Consider the following 19,984-nt stretch of genomic DNA (forward strand, 5'->3'; position numbering starts at 1 on the left):
GCAAGTCTGTGGCAATATGTGTGATCCTCCTGCGGTCAAATCAATCGGATTTGACAGGATTTACCAACAGAATTCCCTTTTTTTTCGCAACACATGTCCTGTGGTCTCAGTTCAGGCAGACAATACACGTGGAGATGAATATGCACAGGAAGAAAAACCAAAAAAAATAAATAAATAAAAAGGCATGTTATCCTCTTCTTAGAGGCATATTGCACATTATGATGAAGGATGGGCTGGCTTTTCTGTAACTCTGAGAGGATTACCTATTGTTTTTCCTATTTTTTTTTCACGGTGGGAGGATATTCATGTTTATTCTTCTATACGCTGGATCTCCTTTTTCTCCCCATTGATCCCGGGCCAAGAACAGTGCTATTGTCCCCGCAGAGAAAAGTTGCTGCTTGATACATGTGGGTGGTCAGGGTTATTTATGCATCTGCTTTATCATGATGGACGTTTAAGATTGAGAGGGATAAGAGAATAAGAGGGTGTTTATTGCAGCCTGAGCACAAAGCAGTAAACACGTCCCGCGCCTGTAGGGGGATGAATGTGATTGTATAAGTGCAGCAGTGACCCAACACCCTCCTCCTCCTCCTCCTCCTCACCCTTTCCCCCTCCTCCTCCTCCTCCTCCTCCTCTCTCCATCCACCTCCCTCTCCCCACCGTTGCAGCATCTTGTGCTGGACCATGAGCCCATCCCGGAGTATCACAAACTCCTTATAGCGCCTCCTCTCTGTGTGAACACCCCCACCACCACACACACACACACACACACACACACTCTCTCTCTCTCACCACAGAGGAATCAAACTCTCACTTTTGTTTTTGTGGTCGAGTGTATTTTGCTCTTAAAAAAAATGCTGCCCAAGTGACATCACGTTGCTGCAGTGCTGCACTGTCCATGAAAAAGGTGTCAGTCGTTTTTTTTTTTTGTCCCCCCCCCCCTGGTTCCAAGAATTTGTCCACCGGCCACTTGGCTCCGCTCCGCTCTGCTTCAGACATCATCATGGCGTGACAACATGTATTCATGTATATGGGGCTCGTATTACGCAGATGGACGCCTGCATGAGGAGTAAGAGGCGCATTTCCCCCCCCCCTTGCTCTCTCTTCTCTCCAGGACAAACGGCACAAAGATTTCTTCCTTGCCCCGGAGTGAATAATCGTCGCTTTTTTTCTTTTCTTTTTTGGGTGTTGAAGGAGCGGACAGAAACCAAGTCATGTATGAAAACTAATTGCTCGCATGGGTACGCATAGTTATGAGAGGAGGCAGAGGAAAAAAAAAAAACTAGAGGTTATCAGCGCATGGGTGGGATTCCCTTCATTGCGCTTCAGCGTAGATAGGCAGACAGACAGGAGGGGAAGTTATGGCTACAGGAGCGGCGAGGAACTGCCTCTGAAACAGGCGTGATAGGAGAGTTTTCGACCTTCGTGGTGTTTTTTGTATTTGACGCCAACCTTCAGCTCAGGCTCCCTCTCTATCTCTCTCTCCTTTTTGTCTTCTTCTCAAGAGCGCAACCCATCGCCGCGTACAGAAGGCGCCCCGGACCGCAGTGTGCTCCGTCCTGGCACCATCTGCGCCGCAAAAATTCAACAACAAGCCCGAGCCTTTTATTGGGGATTTAATCCGCCGTGTTCCTGCGTTACAAGCCTCGCAGTTTACGCGTAGAGAGAGAGAGAGAGAGAGAGAGAGATGAGAGGGGGGGGGGCGGGGGGGATTTGACACGACCACGTACTGACGCTTTAACCCCTCTGAACGCGGCTCGGACGCGAGCCTCGGACCCTCCTGAGCTCTGTGGGATTTTTTCTTTTTGAAGGAGTGGTGGATTTCGGCTTTCCATTTTCTGCCTTTTTACGCCTCAGTCGGGATCGCACTGGGATTTAAGGTGGGGTTTCTTTTCTCTTTTTTTTCTGAATCCCGACGCAGGTAACTGGGAGATACCCCCACTGTCTCTTGTTGATGACACTTCAGCGGCAGATTGTCGCGTCCGATGGATTTTTCAGCGCACAACGCTTTCGGCAACCGAACCAGCCGCGACGAGACGGTTTTACGCGTGCATTTGGAATAAATGAACTCCCGTCGCCGGCCATCCAGCCGAGGGGTCCGCGGTGAATTCACCCGGTGAGACGAGTGTGTGTGGACGGCCGGAAATCATGTGCGGCGGGATCGACCTCTCGGCATCTGCTTTATTAGTCCCACTTTTGGTAAGTCACTTAGTGGACTTGGCGAGAAAATGCGCTGGGAATGGGGCTCTGCACGCCTGGTACATGTTTGGATGGACGTGTGGCTGAACAGTGTCCAAACGTGTGATGTGCCGCATTGATTGTGCAAAGTACTAAATGTATAGTAACAGGCCTGCAAACCTATCTCTCTATCCATCTATCTATCCATATATCTATCTATCTAGATGTCTATCTAAGCACATCTAGTTCTATGTCTTGCTTGCATAATGTGCAAATCTTTGCTCCACTTTAAAGGCAGCCATTCACAGTAGTCTGCCGGATAATAATATGATGTCTTGTCTGGCACAGATGCGTTCAGGTTACTTGAGATATTCGCTCCTCACGTGGTGGAGCGCTTATTGGCACATTTAGTGCTGTTATAGCTGTTAGACCAGAGTCCTGAGGAAGGGGCCCCCCTCGCAAAAAAATTAATTAAAAAAATAAATAAAAAAACAGCCCCGTCATACTATAGCTCCCCAAACTGTGCGATGAAGATGGTTAAACGGTGACACATGAGTTGAATACCCTGAGACTGTGAGTGCATGTGGAAAAAATGGCCCGGGCGTGTCTGCATCAGCACGACGCAGAGAGCAAGACTTCTTTTTTTTTCTTCATAAATTAGCAGCCACAGCAGTGAAAATCCTCTCATCTGGGAACAAAACATGTGCACTGGTTCCTGAAGGAGTGGACAGCTCAACCATAGAGCCACTGAGCTGGAAAGATGAGGGGAAAAAAAACTTGTTAGTGCCCCCTTTGAATAGAGTTTCAAAGCATAAAGAGGGGTGATTATTTTGTTTTATGGTGAGTGGAGGCCTCAGGAGTCTCTCAGTGTGTGTGTGTGTCTGTGTGTGTGTGTCTGAGAGAGAGAGAGAGAGAGAGTAAAGGGGGCTGCACATCACTTTGTTTTTGACAATCAGGCTAAGCAGGTTTGGAGATGATAAAGGGATCTACAGAAGCACTGATGCAGCATGATAACGATCTCATGGGCGCTGTGAGTGAATGCTGGCAATTACGTTTGCAGCTGGAAATTTTTTTTTTTTAGCCTCTCTCATCATTTTCCCAGTTACTCAATAAGACCGGCCCTCCTCGCGTTCAGCTCAGCGTCAGTGAGGGGAAGTTTTTGCCACAGTCTCGTTGTTGTGATTTCGGGAGGGAGCAGGGGCCGAGAGAGGTCAGGAGTTTTGAGTCCGGCGAGGGGCCAGAGGACGAGGCGGAGAGGTTGCAAATCTGTGAGATTGAGGTGGGGTTAGATGTCGATATGCTTACGCTGAAGTCCAGTGAACATCCCTCATATAGCTCGGCTTTATCCGCATAATACCTTCCAAGACATCCCCCTGGGGAAGATGTAGGCATTGGCCAGCCGTGTTGCTACATCAGGGCGTGCAGTGAGAATTACTGCAGCTTGCAGTGCTGCTGGAGAACAGTGACTACCAGCTGCATCTACTGTATACACCCTCCTTTGCTCTTAGAGAGCCTTAGGACTGGAGGTAGGCTGCGTTCCCCTCACGGCAGAACACGACCTCTTTGCAGCTGTCGACTGAAATTACACAGTAAAATGAAAAAAATGAAAAAAATGAGAGTGGTCACAAGGTTTTGGCATTCTTCCAGGTTCTGACAGATGCTTCTTATGCCCAAGAGCAATAAAAAACATACTGTACACGTCATATTAGGCTTTTATTCACCAAGAAATAAAAGCACAAGCAGCTAGCTCAGGGGCTCGGCTTTACCGTTTTTGTCAAGTGTTTTCAGTAAAGGCTCAACTCTGTGTTTGTGAATAGAGCAAATTGAAATTATGTTTGTATAAAGCCATAAATCACCAAGGTTTTAACATACAGGACTTGAAAAGACTCCTAAAAACAGAGGTTAATGAGGTCTTTCCTCTGGATGGTTGATACCCTTGAGCTTTATTGGATTTGTAATTTGAATTAACAGCACGTGCAGCCGGGCGCTTGTGTGTATAGATGTCTTTTTTTTACTAGCTGTGTGCACATTGCAAGCGGGTGATTATCAGGTCTTTTGGCTTGTCAGTGTGTTGCAGGGTGTTACAGCAGAAGCTCAGAGCACTTGCTGTCATGTGTTTGCCTAATGAAATCAGGCAGGATGGTCATTATCATTATCATGCATTATTGCCAGCACTTCCGTGTTTAGCAGTTCCACTGCAGGCAGGAAGCGGCCGCGCGGCGCATTCATATCTCAGCAGGTAACACACAAAAGGAAAGTGACAAGTGTGCAGAGGTGTCTGCTTTCTAGGTTGCCGTATGCAGACCGTGGGGCGAGATTAATGGGGTCTTTCTTCCTTACCATTCTGTTGCATTGTGTTACAGCAGCTGCTCATGGTGCTGGTGTCATGTGTAAGCATTATGAAATCAGGGCCAGTAGAGGGTTATCAGCCACTGCAGGAATGAGAGAATAACAGCAAGCACAGGCTATTGATCTGTATTTGGGAGTATAAAAGGCTTCATAACATATTGTATAAACCTGTGCTTGTTCTCCATCCAGGACAGATTTGAAATAGCCTTTTACAATGAACCATGCTGGCAGACTGACTTTTGCGAAATACATATTTATCCAGAGATTACTTTTTTCAAGGTCCAAGCTGTTTTTTCTTTACAGAAGCAAAATGTCAAAACAGTTTACAGTGAGTGACTCTAAGCATGCGGTCAGTCCTACACACAGTTATGTCCAGTATCACAGGATCACTCAGTCCAATCAGATACTGATACCTGATGATATCTGTAGACACTGATAATAAAATAAGATAATCAAACACATAGTCTGTATTAGCATGTTAATTAATTGATGAAGTGTTATTTTGATGGTCTAATTTGTAAAAAAAGTGGATTTTCGAGTGTCATTACCAGCTTGTCAAATACTGACACTTTGGTATTGATGCAGACCGGACCTACAATCCCAAAGCGTGCTTATTTGACAAGCTGGCAGAGAGACTCGAAAATCCACTTTCTTACTAAATGGACCTTTAACTTGTCTCCTCCCAACCTGCAAAAACCCACAAGGATGAGGCCATGCTGTTATCTCTTTCGAGGAGAATTTTAAGATGTACAGTTTATGTGAGGACAAAAAAACAACTATCTGTTGATCCACAAATCTGATGCAGATCACTGGTGGTCCTGTTGGTGTTATGTATGTAAGGTTTCATGCGACTGCAGCGCTTCTTATTAAAAAAGCAATGAATATACATACACATATTAGATTTAAATGCATTCCAAAGCAATTTATTTGAAGTGTACCTTATCAAGCTTCACACTCAGATGTAGGAGAGCAAATTGCTATGGCAACCCCTTTAATATTTTGAAAAAAACAGCACAGCAATGCCTTATTAACTGGTAGGCAGTAGCTGTACATATAGATACTAGTCACCTAAAGACCAGATGCTTTTCATCAAGATCCATGCATTAATGGGTTTTATCCTCCAAGTTTCATGCAAATCGGTTTAGCAGTTTTTGCGCAAACCTGCTGACAAACCAACAAACCACACCAGCAGACGTGGGTGAAAACATTGACAATCTGTCAGACTGTGGAATCTGGATAGATCCATGGATTGATGATGTCAGTCCAACACCTGATAAGTGAATTACTTGAATATTGGCAGCCTGTATCAAATGTGGATCGGACTGGTCCCAACTCTAACTATCTGATCCAAAGTTTACTTTAGTTTAAGAGCTATAATTCTTACGAGGGTTGCAACAGTGTGAGATTTTCACGATATGACAACCGTCTCAAAAAACATTACAACGTCACAGTGTTATGGTGTATTGTATTGAAACAGATAAATGAGTAATTCACAAAATATTCTTTTCTGACAGACATGAAACTTGATAACAGTAAAAATAACAACAGGAAAAGTTGAGTTGATTAAACTTGAGCTGTTACATCATGGTTAGCAAACAATTAAATGCTTTAACACCATTTATTAAGCAACTTTAAATGTTTATAGGCATCAGTTGCTACTTTACTGACCTCCACAGTTTTTAATAAACAATTGACAAAGTATGATAAACATCAGTCGGAAACATGACAATAAACAGCTCCTTAATAAATAGCACACGCAGTAATTTTCACTTTAACAATGCCAAATGGTCATGTGTGTTGGTTTGGAGATAAAGAAATAAGAATCTAATACCAGTGTTGAGGAGCAGTAGTTGAACTGAAAGTGAGGATGGGTCAGCGCTCTTGTTATGTGAGGTCATTTTTCTGTTCCACGTTTAAAGCTCCGGCTGCCTTCATGCATTGTCTGGAAATAAACAACAAAGGATCAACGGGTGTTATGATGCAAACGGAGACACACTTAAAAGATGTGATGTCAGTGAAGAATCTCGCTAATTTCTTGCATTCTGGACGCAGCTTCCCCGAAACCCGCGAAGAAAAAGGAGAAAATAAGTACCAATTAAGTTGTTATCAGCCGACAGAATAAGATAGATGTTTCCTCCCAAGGCAAGTTGAGTTATTTAGCACTCAAGATGCACGAAAAAAATTTGAGGAATAGCGTAATTACAAGTAGCCCAAAAGATCAAAGGGGTAGCCACCAAAGCTCTGAAGCAATTAAACTCGAGCTACCCTTGGAATTTATTTTTTAAGGTTAGTGACAGAAAAAAAAGGCAGCACTCCGTGTACGGAACACTGGACGAAACACAGGTAAATAACACATATGAGGCCTCGAGAGGCAAAACACACTCTACAGCTTTGCTGCATCATGAGTTTCAAGAGGAGCATGAGGCGAGAGCACTGAAATATGACACTTAAAGGTTACTGCAGTGATATTTTCATCCAACTCAAAGTCATAAACAGGGCTATTGATCGCTAATGTGATATAGTCAATACATTATGTATAGACTGCCCTGTTCAGAGAATGCTGCCTCTTACGCATCGGAAAGGAATGAATTATTGGGCGATGGTTGAGATGTTTTGTGCAGAGTGTTGGTGCACGGTGTCGTCTCAGAGCAAGTGTGCTGAGCTGGATGCATTAATAAGCTCAGTGTGTTTGTGTGCATGTGTAAGCAAAAACTAGAGTAAGAGAGTAAACGCTTGTCCATAGACATGCACGCTCAGTGGATTCACTGGATTGGAAACCTAATTTTGCCCGGTTGAAGGTGGATGTGACTTTATCAGGCCTGCGTTAGACTCGTGACCTGTCCGGAGTGCACCTTGCCTATCGCCCCGTTGCATGCTGGGATAGGCTGCCGTCCCCTGTAACATACATTTTTAACACAGGACAGGCAGTGTTGGAAGAATGAATGAGCTGCATTATTTACAACCCTTTTGCTTACGTCACCAGAGACGCAGGTGAATGATGTGTCAATACTCTATTGTCATCTTGATATGAGACTATTTTGTCAACACTTGACTTGACTTTACCTGAAAAAAAAAAAAAAGAGGACGCTGATAACCTCAGAATCACCAAGTAAAGCAGACTAATCATTTTAAGTGTTTTAAACCTTTTAGCTCATACAACTTCAATTTGACGGTCTACTTTACTTGGTAATTCTGAGGTAATGGGTGTCCTGACTTTTTTACTTTACCTACTAAACTGTTTTACATGCCGTCATACTTCTCGTTAGCCACTCAGTCGTTATATCCACATTACTGATGATCATTTATCAGAAATCTCAGATTGTTATTATTTGAAAGCATCAGTAGTTACCCCTACAATATTGTTGCAGTATCGATATCCAGGTGTCTGGTAAAATATCCTGATTTCCTGAAATTGATTTTGTTGCCCAGTCCTAACATTTATAAACCGCTTTTGAGAAGATTCCAAGATATTAACATATACACTATGTGTACTGATATATCCTAAAAGTATTGAAGTATTTTTTTTAAAGGCCTCATCTCCCAGCCCTAACTGGCAATATGTTATAGTCAATCAATGTGGTACCGCACAGGTACCACAGTGCATCTTCACATATAGTTCAGTTCACACAGATTCAAATGAAGTCGTTCACATTCATAATTCATAATTCATAATTTTGCATTTTGAATGCTGTCACAGTCCCAAAAATCAGCTAGCGCACTTTCCTTCCTTCAGTTTTTTTCTTTTCCAGTAGAATCTCTTACCCATTCATCCCCAACCCTCAGTAGTGTTGGGGGGGGGTAACATGTTATGAAAGTTAGTCTTCAAAACAGTTATTGTTACTGTTCATTAATTGTTAGGTGTCCACGGGCAGTCCCTTGATGCCTTGATGCTCCATCTGTCAACAAATCAGAGGCTGTGCTTTTGACGCTGACTCTCGGGGGAGTTCGCAGTGCTTTTGTTCACGTTCATTAGTTGCAAACCTTCCGTTGGGCTCACATTTGGCCAAAAATATGAACATGTTCATGCACGCCACTGTGTCCAACAGTGCAGTAAAAGGAAAAACTCCCCAAAAAACCTTCCAAAAATAGAGCATTCATAAGATCATTTTTGCACGTTGCTCATGACTCATGGTTTGATATGTCTGGAGAACATTCATATTCTGACTTGGTAACCTTTTGGAAAACAGTGATTGCAGCATGCCTTCTTTTATCTCAAAGGCTTTTATCCCCTCAGATTCGAGCATTACATCTGAATGAGGGAAACTGTCATTTACTGTCACAGAGCATGAACGTGTGCTTGGAGCGTTGCCTGTTAGCCGCGGATACGTGTCCGTTGTTTGTTTCTGACAATGACTGATAAAACAGGTGAGCGCTGATGCTTAAAGACTGACCTGCTCGTCGCCACATGACGAGTGTGTCATGTCAAATGGAGCATTAGGTGTGACCAGACTGTACAATGGCAGCTTGTGTAGGGGGAGTGTTGGCAGGTCCTTTTCAGAGACTGCCTGTCTGGAGGAGGCATATAGATTCACACAAAGATCTATACGGTGGTTGCAGAGCTAATTCTTGCGGGAATACTGTGCAGGATGCGGTATGATATTGAACACTTGGATGAGCCCAGTGGTAGGAAGCCATCATCATTCCAACGTACAGCGCTCAGCCTGTCTAGAGTCCTGACACAAATATTCAATTGGGAAAAACATGTCACCTGCTGCAGAGCATAAGGCATTTAAGCGGCAGAGGAGCAACACATTTTATATCCCTGAGATCTGCTGCATGGCACCAGCCAGTTGCCCATTCCTCCTGTTAACTCGGATAGGAATATTATTGGTGGCATCTGTCTCCCTCAAGAACCACAGTCGCGCAGTCGCCCTGCCACCGTGGCAGCTTTAAACTGTTGTTCCTGACGCCGCGTGTTAGAGCCTTCATGTGGCCATTAAGATAAAGTGATGTGATATCATTACATAAACAAGAGAACAATGGCCGAGCGTGGCACAGTGGCAAGACTTCCTGTGATGCCTCAGCTTCTGGCCGTCTCCCGTTTACCTGAAGGTGACATTGATTCGGATCATGCTTTCAGGAGCTGCATCTGGCCATATTGATCAATATCTCGTGCCAGAGCAGCATTTCCCTTTGGCTCACTTGAGAAAGCCAATTAAGAGAGCTACATTCTCTCATGAAGAATTTGAAATGCGCACAAACACTATCTTCCCCACAGTCCCATTAAATAATGCATAAGAACAATATATTATTGTGCAGCAGCGCTCGCTACCACAGGTCGTACTTGTCCTATTAAGACTTTCTTCCTCGAACTGAGATGCACCAGACAGAATGCAGTGCATCTAATCCACTATTCATTCCTCACTGAGGCATTAGGAAAAAGATGATGCCTCCATGAATTACTCCTACTGAACACGCCACCGCGATGAGAGATCATTCTGTCCTTCCGTATTGATTTGTTTGTCAGAAAGTCGTATGACGTGCTCTTCATCAGAGAGCGCCAGCTTCATTGGAGATGTCTTACCCTGCTGCCTATTAAAGGCTGGAAGAGCGCAGAAGCATTAACTATTCTAGTGAAGTGAACGGTTAAGAGCCTCAACCTTCACATTCTGTTTTCTGTGTTTGGTTGAACGTCTGACTTTAATAGAGACGCATGCATAATCGAGCACATCCAGTGCAACAACAAAAAAGTCTGTGAATAACATCTTGTCACTGACCATATTTCTATCTCGTTGTCTTTTCAAAGTATCCATGCGTGGTGTTCCCGGAAAGCTGTGGGAGCTGGTTATGCTTCAGTTTTCCTGTTTAATGTCGTGTGACCACAATACAGTGTTTCTTCTTTTATTCTTAGACGTAAGCGAAGACTAATCTGAAAACATTATTAAAGCTGTTTTTTCTTGCCATGCTTTGACACTTCCACAAGGTCCTGATATGTTAATACTTAATCAAGGAGCATGTTAAATTTCTCCGGAAATGTTCTTTCTTTCGGAGCTGACAAACAAAAGTGGTAAAAATTCAAAACCCGCCTTGATTAAATCTTTCCTCCTGTCTGTGAGGAGAATTTCATTGGCGCCATGCAGAGGACCACTGCTGCATGGATAACAGTCTAACTAGGCTACATCATCACAAAAAAAATCTGAGCTTTAGGGACCTCAAAGAAACAGCAGCAGCGGAATATCCACGCATTTGGCCCAAATCCATGAAATAAGTTCTACTTCAGTGCAGGCTCTGGTGCATGTGTTGTTTGATATTTATCTAGGATGCACACAAGACGCAATCTGATAATTTACTGCCTCCGGCCTCTTTTCAAACTGTGTCAACTTGGCAGGTTTACCTCGAGGTGCGGTGCAATAAATTAGTGTTGAGCTACTGATATTTCTGTTCGACACCTTTCAGAGCTTTATAACTGAGTAGATACGAGGTAGCGCTGCAAGCAATTTCTGAAGAAAATAAGCACAAAGTGATGGATTTATGACATCGACATTATGGTCATGGCATGTGTTGTAAAAGGAATTTTATCTTAGATTTTCTCCCCCAATGTGAAATTAAGATAATTTGCTTGTTAAGCGACCGCTGGTGACCTACTTAGTGAAGAGTTTGTGCAGTGCGGTCTGTTTATTTGGCTGCTAACACATTGATCAGCACATTATTACACATACATGAGCAGGAGGACACTTAAGCACGGCGGATTTCTTGCTGACAAAGAGCTGGCTCAGAAAATCTCCTCACCCAGATCAACATCTATTGGATGTTTCTATCCTTGTTGCCAAATTGTTCACTAATGTTTCGCTATTAATTACAGGCACAGTTGTTGATGTACTGTTTCCCACAGTGAGTTAATTTCGGTAATACTTCATTTTGGTGATATTTATGGGCTTGTTTTCCCTTGGATTGATTTTTTGCATCCCTGGAATGTGCCCAGCAACTCCTGTGTGTCCACACACTGACTCGCTGTTCATTAGTCTGTATAAATCTTGCGGAACATGAAATTTTCATGTGTTGCATGCATTAACTGGATAAACCACACTGCACACAGCACATATTAGCATAATATAAGCAACATTATATAGCTGCGGCTTCTACTCAGGATGAGTCAGTGTCACGCATTCGCAGTGGACATATCAGTGTTCATTTATCGTTCTGTTCATCCATCTACTGCGTGCATCCACCCATCCATCTAAGCCTGGGGCAGTTTAAGGGACACCTCACCATGAAAAGTTGTTGTTCGGTGTGCTCAGATGTTTCTCAAGTGTGCAGAAAACTCTCATGGCTTCCTGTAGAGAACAGATTAAACAGATTCAAAAGGCATTCTACTGATCCTCTTCAGGAATGTCCCTAAGCGATAAGGAACCACAGTATTTTTCTGACCAAGTGGTATATATCAGAAACGATGTGCTAACAGGCCAGTCTGTAATATCTCTCTCTCTACCCTGGGACTGAGACCAAGGACAAATTTGATAAAATCTTGTGTAATTTACGGAGCCCTTACTGAATAAAAGTTGTTACCAAATCATGTTAGTATAACAAACACCAGAGCTGCTTTTAAAGTTACCATGAAATGGCAAGTGTTTCCATCAGAAAACTCTAGAAATCACCTTGGTAATGTGACTGGCCTCGTTCTCAGAGGCTGTGTGCAAAGGTGTTCATTGGGAAGCTGTTGGTTAGCAGTAGTTAGCAGATACTTGAGCAACAAGTAGAGCTATCTGTATAGCGTTGAGACGGAGTAGCAGGAGAACAGCAGGTGGAAAACAGAAAATGTTTTCTCCTTAGAATATGACCAAATACAGTTAATGAAGTTGTATTTGTGTACTGTAATTGGTGAGGCCTGGTCAGCAAAAGCACTCCATTCTGGCTTCGGCGGTCTTTTAATAAATCCGTGACAGCACTGAAAAACTAGTGTGCTGTACGCCCCCGAGTGAAGAATGAGTAATCAACAGAATGATTTTTTTTGGGCCTGATACTGATGTAAAGGTGAGATATAGCAAAACAAGTGATTAGTTAGTTTATTCATTCGACATAACAGTAATATTGGTGCAGCAACATTCAGCCATGCTCAAGCCCCAGATGCACTGAACTTAGTGTTTACAGCAAAACAGCTAATTTACAACACCTATAAAAGACGACTTAATACCATGGAGTTAATGAATGAAGTAGATTTGCAGGTTAATTATTTGTTGATGGATCTGTGTTTTGTATATAATGTGTGATATTCTGTCTGAATGTGTGATTTCTGTTATGGTGTTAGCTAATAGGATCCTAATTAACTAATAAGCAATGCTCTCTACCAATTCCATGCCTCAAACAAATTGTCCTTGTATACTATATACAATCTTAGAGTTCTGGTGTTGAAGTAAATATATAAGAAACCAGCATTACCTTTTTCTACAAATAAAAAAAATTATCCAATATGAGCGCCATTGTCATCGATCAAACTGCGACGTAAGAGCACCACCGCCGACACTTTATAGTAACTTTACAACAAGGAAGCAACATGTCTTTGGAAAAGCATAATACTTAAATATTTTGTTGTTGTTCTCCAATATATTTCAGCAGCTGTTCATCACCATTCTCATTTTATTGTAATTTTGTGCAGCCCCGGGACGCACCTTCATTTCCTTTTTGTATTACAATGTGGGGAAATTACGCACATCAACAGCACAAAAATCAAACACCAAAAAGTGTTTTTAAGTGATTTTTTTAAAGGTTGCCTAATCTTGTCACATTGCCAAAGAAAACATTGCATGCGGAAAGTATATTATAGTTTGATTTGTGACTCAGCTTTTCACTATTTTTGTCCTTTTTGGGGGGCAGAGTTAGTTTTTATAACGCCTAATAATTCCTCCAAATGCCCCAAAATGTGTCGGTCCTTGGTGTAACTGTCTCTTTGTGTTTAGCATATTTCCCAGGCTCTTTGAACTAATTTGTACACATTAACAGACCCTGCTCTCATCAGTGATTGGATACGCCAAGTAGAAACTTGACAGGAGACCATCTATAAGACAAATGTTAAATGGCAATACATTTGGCGTGTAATTGTGTTCAGCACTGCAGTTCGCTGTGATTAAAACCTTGTTGTTACACTATTTTCCAGACAGTGAACCTTGACATTGTTGGAAAAACTGGAAGGAAGAAGAAAACATCCAGTGCTTCAAGAGGATTTCTGTCAAAAGCTCTTTGCAGAAGCTCCTGTCTTTTAGCGGAGCACTGATCATATCCAAAAAAACATTTTTTTTTTTCTTTTGGAACGGTGCCTCGTGTGAAAGGGCTTCACTGTTTTGAGCAGGTGCTGCCAAGTCACAATGCAGCTTCAGCCAAGTATAGGCTATCATAGACTATAATGGTACACTCTCTGTACCTTACATGTACTCAAAGCCTGTGAAATGCCTGTTTAATACAGGGAACAATGCAACAGAAAGTACTATTTCATCATTTAGTGCAAAGAAACTGCCATGCTGACAAAGTGAGTGCTTTGTCCAGCGTTTTCTACAAGGTGGTATCCCATATTGCAGTAGGTGAAGTCTGTCTGCCTTTTGTGTCCTACATAAATGGAAATCTGTTCAAGGGAGTTGCAGCTTGTTAGTCCAGCACACCAGTTTGTGGTCTGTGGGAGACTTATGGTGAAATCAGGGATGATCAGGTCGCTGCCAAATGTCCTCTGTTTATACAGTGCTGTTGTCTTAATTATGATAACTGAGCCTGTCTGCCAAATGCAGTCACTGTAAATGCTAATGTGAGGCTTGTGAATTTTTTAAAGAAATGGGAATTTTTTCCTCCATTAAACATTTGCAATCGCTGGCCATTGCAAAGGTAATACTCCACCTAATAGACTGCAATCTTAAGACTGGGAATCTCTCTCTGGAGTCCAATTAAACCACAGCAGTGGAGCTTTTTTTTTTTTTTCTGTTCTCAACTGCCCGATTTCTAAACTGGCATGCTTATATAAGACAGATCAGCTGAAGGATGAGTGGTTTGGCATGCCAAGTTCTCGACTGAATCTTTTGTGATGTGGGGAATCGTCTGTGAGGGCCTGCACCGAGGGCAGGTGGTTGACATTGACTTGCACGAGATATGAACTGGCAAAACAAAAGCTTCACCTTCTCAATCTCCGCAGCTGAAAGGAAAACAGCAGTGGCGTAGCCGCCTCAGCCTTCAGCGAAACCTGTCTGTCAAGATGCATTGAGACATGCCAACCAAACTCGCGTCAGAGAAAACAGCGCCCAGTAGAAGGTCAGCAGGATATTATGCTCATCTGAGCGATGCTGAGACGTGAAGCGATGTGAAAGCTTTATAGTCTGATACCAACATCAATATACTATGTTGCAAACTAGGAAACAAACCAGCCCTGCAATGTACAGTGATAATCTCGTTAAAGAGTTATTATCTTCAAACAGGGAAAAAAGCTGCATGTTTTCAGCCTTTTCAGAGCCATCCATGTGCGTAGTTATTGATGATGCACTTTGACGAGCTTCAGCAATATCAGGTCATTGGATCAGCCTGACAAACTACTTTATCTATCGAGAGGCTTGATGGATGATGGCTGGATGGAGTTGCTGTGATCTGGGTGTCTATTGACTAAAAGGGCCTCATTTATGGTGGCCAAGATTAGTGATGTAGGTCATCCATAAAGGGTGTCAGCCTCCGGATCCTTGGATGGATGGATGTCTGACGACTCGAGGCTGATCCTGCAGTGCTTCATGTATCATTTAGCTCAGCAAAGGTGGAACGTATGTTTACTCATTTACTGTAAAGGTTTTGGTACTTGACCTCTTTTATCTACATTTGAAAGCCAAGTTAAGTTTTTTGCTGCACATCATTTGTCTGATAGTTGTTGGTACAAAACTTTAAATTGGGCAATCTTAAACCAGGACCTTTGAGGGTCCAGAATGAGAACTTTAACACACAGTTCGTTTAACCGCTTTGATTATCATGTACTTTTACTGAGGTGAATTAATTAGAAGAGGGAGGTTTCATCTTGATGAATTATTTTTACATCCCCTCCAGGGATGCAGCTAGCGATTATTTCCATTATTGATGAATCTGCCGATAATTGTTTCGACTAACTGATCAATTGCTTTGTCTATAGAATGTGTGGTAATATTGAAAAATGTGCTTCAAATTTTCCCAGAGCCCTATGTGACATCGTTAAATGTGCAGGTTTAGCAGGTTGTCACATTTTAGAAGCAGGAACCAGAGAGTGTATTGTCAAAAGTGGCTTAAGCAAAATGTTTTTATATATGTATCATCAAAATTCAATTTGTTATCACATAAGACGGTAATTATAACAATTAAGAAGCAGCAACTAGTTAATGTTTGGCATATTTGCTGTATAAATGACTGAAATGATTAAGTGAATGTCAGTAATTAACTTGATCTACTTATTAGTGATTCATCTCTGCACAAAAATATCACCTCTACTTCTGGAGCGGCGCAACATATTAGATGGACTTTGTGTCAAATATTTTAGTAAGCTTTTTAGAGCTTGACCATTTTATTGGCCTAGATAGCCATCACTGGTATATTATTAGGTTATTGTTGTCCGATACGTGCAAAAATAAAGCTGTTTTTTGTTCTTCTTGTGTAAAAAATGTAATGCAGAAAAAGATTATTGGGGTAATTAATAGTCATTGAATTCCCAGTGAAGTTTGGAACAAATTTTGGTCTAAGTCTATCGTTAAACTGTAAAGTGTTTATCCTCCATTACATGTGTATCTTGTATCCTATGCATGTCACATGTGTGTTTATGTATATATTCTGTGTATATAAGAATCTCAACTGATTTATCAATCAATATATAAACCCCCCCCCCAAAAAAAAAAAAATAATCGGTATCGGCCCCAGGCTGTAATAAGTACAAAATAAGTGTAATTCATGATAAAACTGCAGATTCTGCTGCCACATTTATATATATTCAATGAGTTGAATGTCTCACTCCCCACCAAATTATTGATAACAAACAATCTATGATGGTGTCACTTCAAAGATTAGAGATCTGCTTCTCTAGTTTTCATAGCTTTGGGAAAAACTCTTATTTGTGTAGACAAATCTCACTGAAAGCATTCAGGACCACACTGCAGAGATGATATGACGTTGATTTGGCTGTCGGTGTCTCTAACTATTAATCCTCCTCGCTGAAGACAACTTAGATTTGTCAGGAAATCCATGCTTGGACTCCGCAGCGAAGTGAGATTTGAATCTTACAAGCAACAATTTTTGACTCAACTCAAGCTTCCATGAATTACATAAATGCATCATCTAACTGGTAAAATGTTGCATGTTGATGTGACAAACGGTGAAACGCGAAACTTTAAACAATCGCCCCTTGCTCTTGTCTCATAGTTTGTTTTGCTGAATGATTGGGCGCTGCTTTGTGAGTGCATGTCTCAGAGGAAATAAAGCTCCGGTTCAGGATGAAAAGGAGATAACGTCTCAGAAATCCTCCCGCTGAAGGAGCGCATGGCATTAGCTCAGTAATAGCAGATGGATACCCCTTTGATCCACGGTTGGGGAGGAGAAGTCGATTGAGTGACTGTGATAAGACATTCAGCTGTTAAGCGCTTCCATTGTATCTTGACTTGACTGTATTTAGTCTACACAGGCATTTTAATAACACTATTATTTAAATAGGGGATTGAAATTGAATTACAACAGCACGTTTCTGTATTATCACTGCCACCATCCTGACAGTATCTTAAATATGGAATAATTGTGTGAAACACTTTGAAGTCTGCATCACATGTACTATCATGAACAAGATGACACTGGAGGAACATGTGTTCATCTAGAATATGGAGTCATGTACAGCCTTAGGTGTCAAAATCAATCATGACATTAAAGATATTCCTCATGAATGTCTTCATTCGGGGTGTACAGCTGTAAGAGTATTAATTCCAAACAGTTTGGTACAAGACGACTTCCTTGGTTCGTTACGCCCTGTGACCCACGATTACTGGTCATATAGTCTATTTATGTCTTCGTACATGGACTCGCGGAACATTTTAGAGTGCGAGTTCCACCTGCGAAATTTCGCCAGCGCACCAGTTGTTGGCAGTCAAGAACAAAGATGAAATTAATTTGTCCAAACTGGACGTGAGACTGACTGACATGCTTAAACCACAAGTACTGTCACAAAAATAATTGGCTCTGAAACTCCGCCTTCAATTTTATCTGTTCGACGTCTGAAAACAAAGATCCTAAAATCCATGGAACCCAATAATGGAGATGGTTGTCGGGTCTGAAAAATGTGACCCTGTATGCTTTGTGGCGTGGCTCCTCAAATTGCAACCACGGTTTGTCCGTGGGTTCTCAGTCAGATCAGGATATCCTCCCAAGCTCCACCCTTTTGACCAAATAAGGGTAAATCACGCTCCAAACCAAGATGGCGGAATCCCAAATCAAGGTGTGAGAACAGAAGTCCACAAAGCAATGGGCTTTACACTTGACACAGCCTCACGATAGCAGGAATTCATGATGCCTTCAACACAGACGCTTGGACCCTAACTTTTCTCCAAGTTCATTCAGGAACACCCCTCACATTGATGGATAGTACCTGCTGTAGAATAATCTACAGCTACCTGACCTCAGAGATGGGGTCACTTTTTAAAAAAAACTATATTTGTTAAAATAGAAAAAGTAATTCTCTTTTTAAAACTAAATACTGTATGAAATAAACACTGCTTCTACCGGTCACTGTACTCTTTAAGTTTCTCTCTTTTTGCTGTCATATGATACTGTAAGATGAAGACACACAGGATACTGGCTTGCCTCAGCTCACGAGTAATGAAGTGGCATCATTCATGGTAAAGGAAAGCATTTCGCTGGATTGCATCTCACTTGCGTTGCGGAAGACTCATGCGCTGAAGTATCCATATCTTGCAGTTTTAGCAGAATGCTACCTTGCTGTACCAGCTTCCTCTGCTCCCATGAGAGGATGTTTTTGGCGGCTGGGGAAATTGTTAGTGGCAGCAGATCCGTCCTGTCTCCAGACAAAAACTTTTTTTTTTTTTTTTCAAGAAAACTTGACGATAGTCTTGGCTGACTGCTTGAAATTTCACTTGAAGCTAAAAGCGGAAGTTGCGATGCTGGCTTGACAGTCAATTTAACGTAATTAATAAGAGTGCTGAACTTCATGGACAATTTTTATTTTATTTATGTTCTACTTACTATGAAGACATTTGTGTTATTGTGTTATTGTATTATTTGTGTCATTTATTTCAACTTATCCCAATGTGCCGACATTTTTTTGGGTAAGAATTATGGATAATGAACCAGTGTTTTCAAAAATAAATGGCATAAAGTACAGAATTTACCGAACCTGTACCGAACCGTGATCCCCAAATTGAGCTCTACACTGAGCCATGAATGTTGTATACTGTAAAACCCCATTTCTTTAGCTTTGAATTTTGACATGTCAGTATTTTTCTATGTTGAGACAGCTGAGCAAGCATGACACTTGGCAGCTGGCTGTCACTTGAGTAGCTTTGGGGAAGAGACTTCATCGTATTAGACAGTGAAATCCGTTGTGCATGTTACGCTCTTCAGTGATGTCTCCTGTGATCATTACACATAGCCAAAGGAAATTCAATTTTAAATCATACATTTTAAGAAATCGTTGGGATTAAAATGCTAATATTATCCTGTGTCTGCTGGAGCTTTGTGCAAAGCACGAGAACAAATTCACTGGCAACATTTAGGGAAAAAGAAACACAAGCGTTTTGCCTCGCAACTGTTTCACTTTGCTGCAAAAAAATACAAAATGCTGTTTTGCTGGAATAATGTGGAATGATGGAGCTTCGAGTACACGTCCGCCCTGAGACTCTCTGATTACATTCGAGTGTGTTAACAATGGCGTTAGGTGGATTTGACTTGTGTGGCATCGTGGCTTAAGCTATTTAGTTTGCTGCCCTTTCCTAGGCTTGTTGATAAGGCACATCAGTGTTATTTTCTGCGTTGCCATGGCAGCCACCATCCCTCAAAACCTGTAAGGTGTTTGCGGTGTCCTGGTGGCTCAGCTGGATGAAGTGTGTGCCATGTAATCTTGAGATTCTCTGTTTGAATCCAGCAGGGACACTCTGTTGCACATCACTCTGTTCTCTTTGAACCACCCTCTCCATCTGTCTCCACTGTATTTTCACCATAAAAATAACCTTTAAAAAATGTGAAACTCTTATCAGGCGAAAAAAAAAATAAAAAATGGGAGGACGGCCATTTTGAGCGAAGATGCTCTGATCTGCTGTGCTTCGTCTTTAGCTGTAACATAAAGTCAGACATGTTTCTTTAAAAATATGTGAATTGATGTCAAAGCAGGTTATCTGTAGGCAAGCAGTGATGCATAAAATCAAATGTCCCCCTTCAATTAGAAGTGAAATAAAGACTTGAAGATGTAAAACAAGACTCATCCTGAACAGATGCACCTCCATGTTTGACTTGAGGGGTAGTGTTTCTCTCAGCATGGCTCTAG

General features: G+C 41.9%; 1 protein-coding gene across 1 annotated transcript in view; it reads left to right on the forward strand.

Annotated features, from left to right (window-relative positions):
- The first annotated feature begins 925 nt into the window (after positions 1 to 925).
- lrfn1 (leucine rich repeat and fibronectin type III domain containing 1) overlaps positions 926 to 19,984 on the forward strand; it is a 133,690-nt gene continuing 114,631 nt past the window's right edge. Inside the window, exon 1 of the mRNA XM_030399130.1 lies at positions 926 to 2,199. The gene's annotated coding sequence lies outside the window, so the exon portion shown is untranslated. The remainder of the gene's footprint in view (positions 2,200 to 19,984) is intronic.

Source organism: Sparus aurata, chromosome 2 (genome assembly GCF_900880675.1).
Source record: "Sparus aurata chromosome 2, fSpaAur1.1, whole genome shotgun sequence".
Taxonomy (NCBI): domain Eukaryota; kingdom Metazoa; phylum Chordata; class Actinopteri; order Spariformes; family Sparidae; genus Sparus; species Sparus aurata.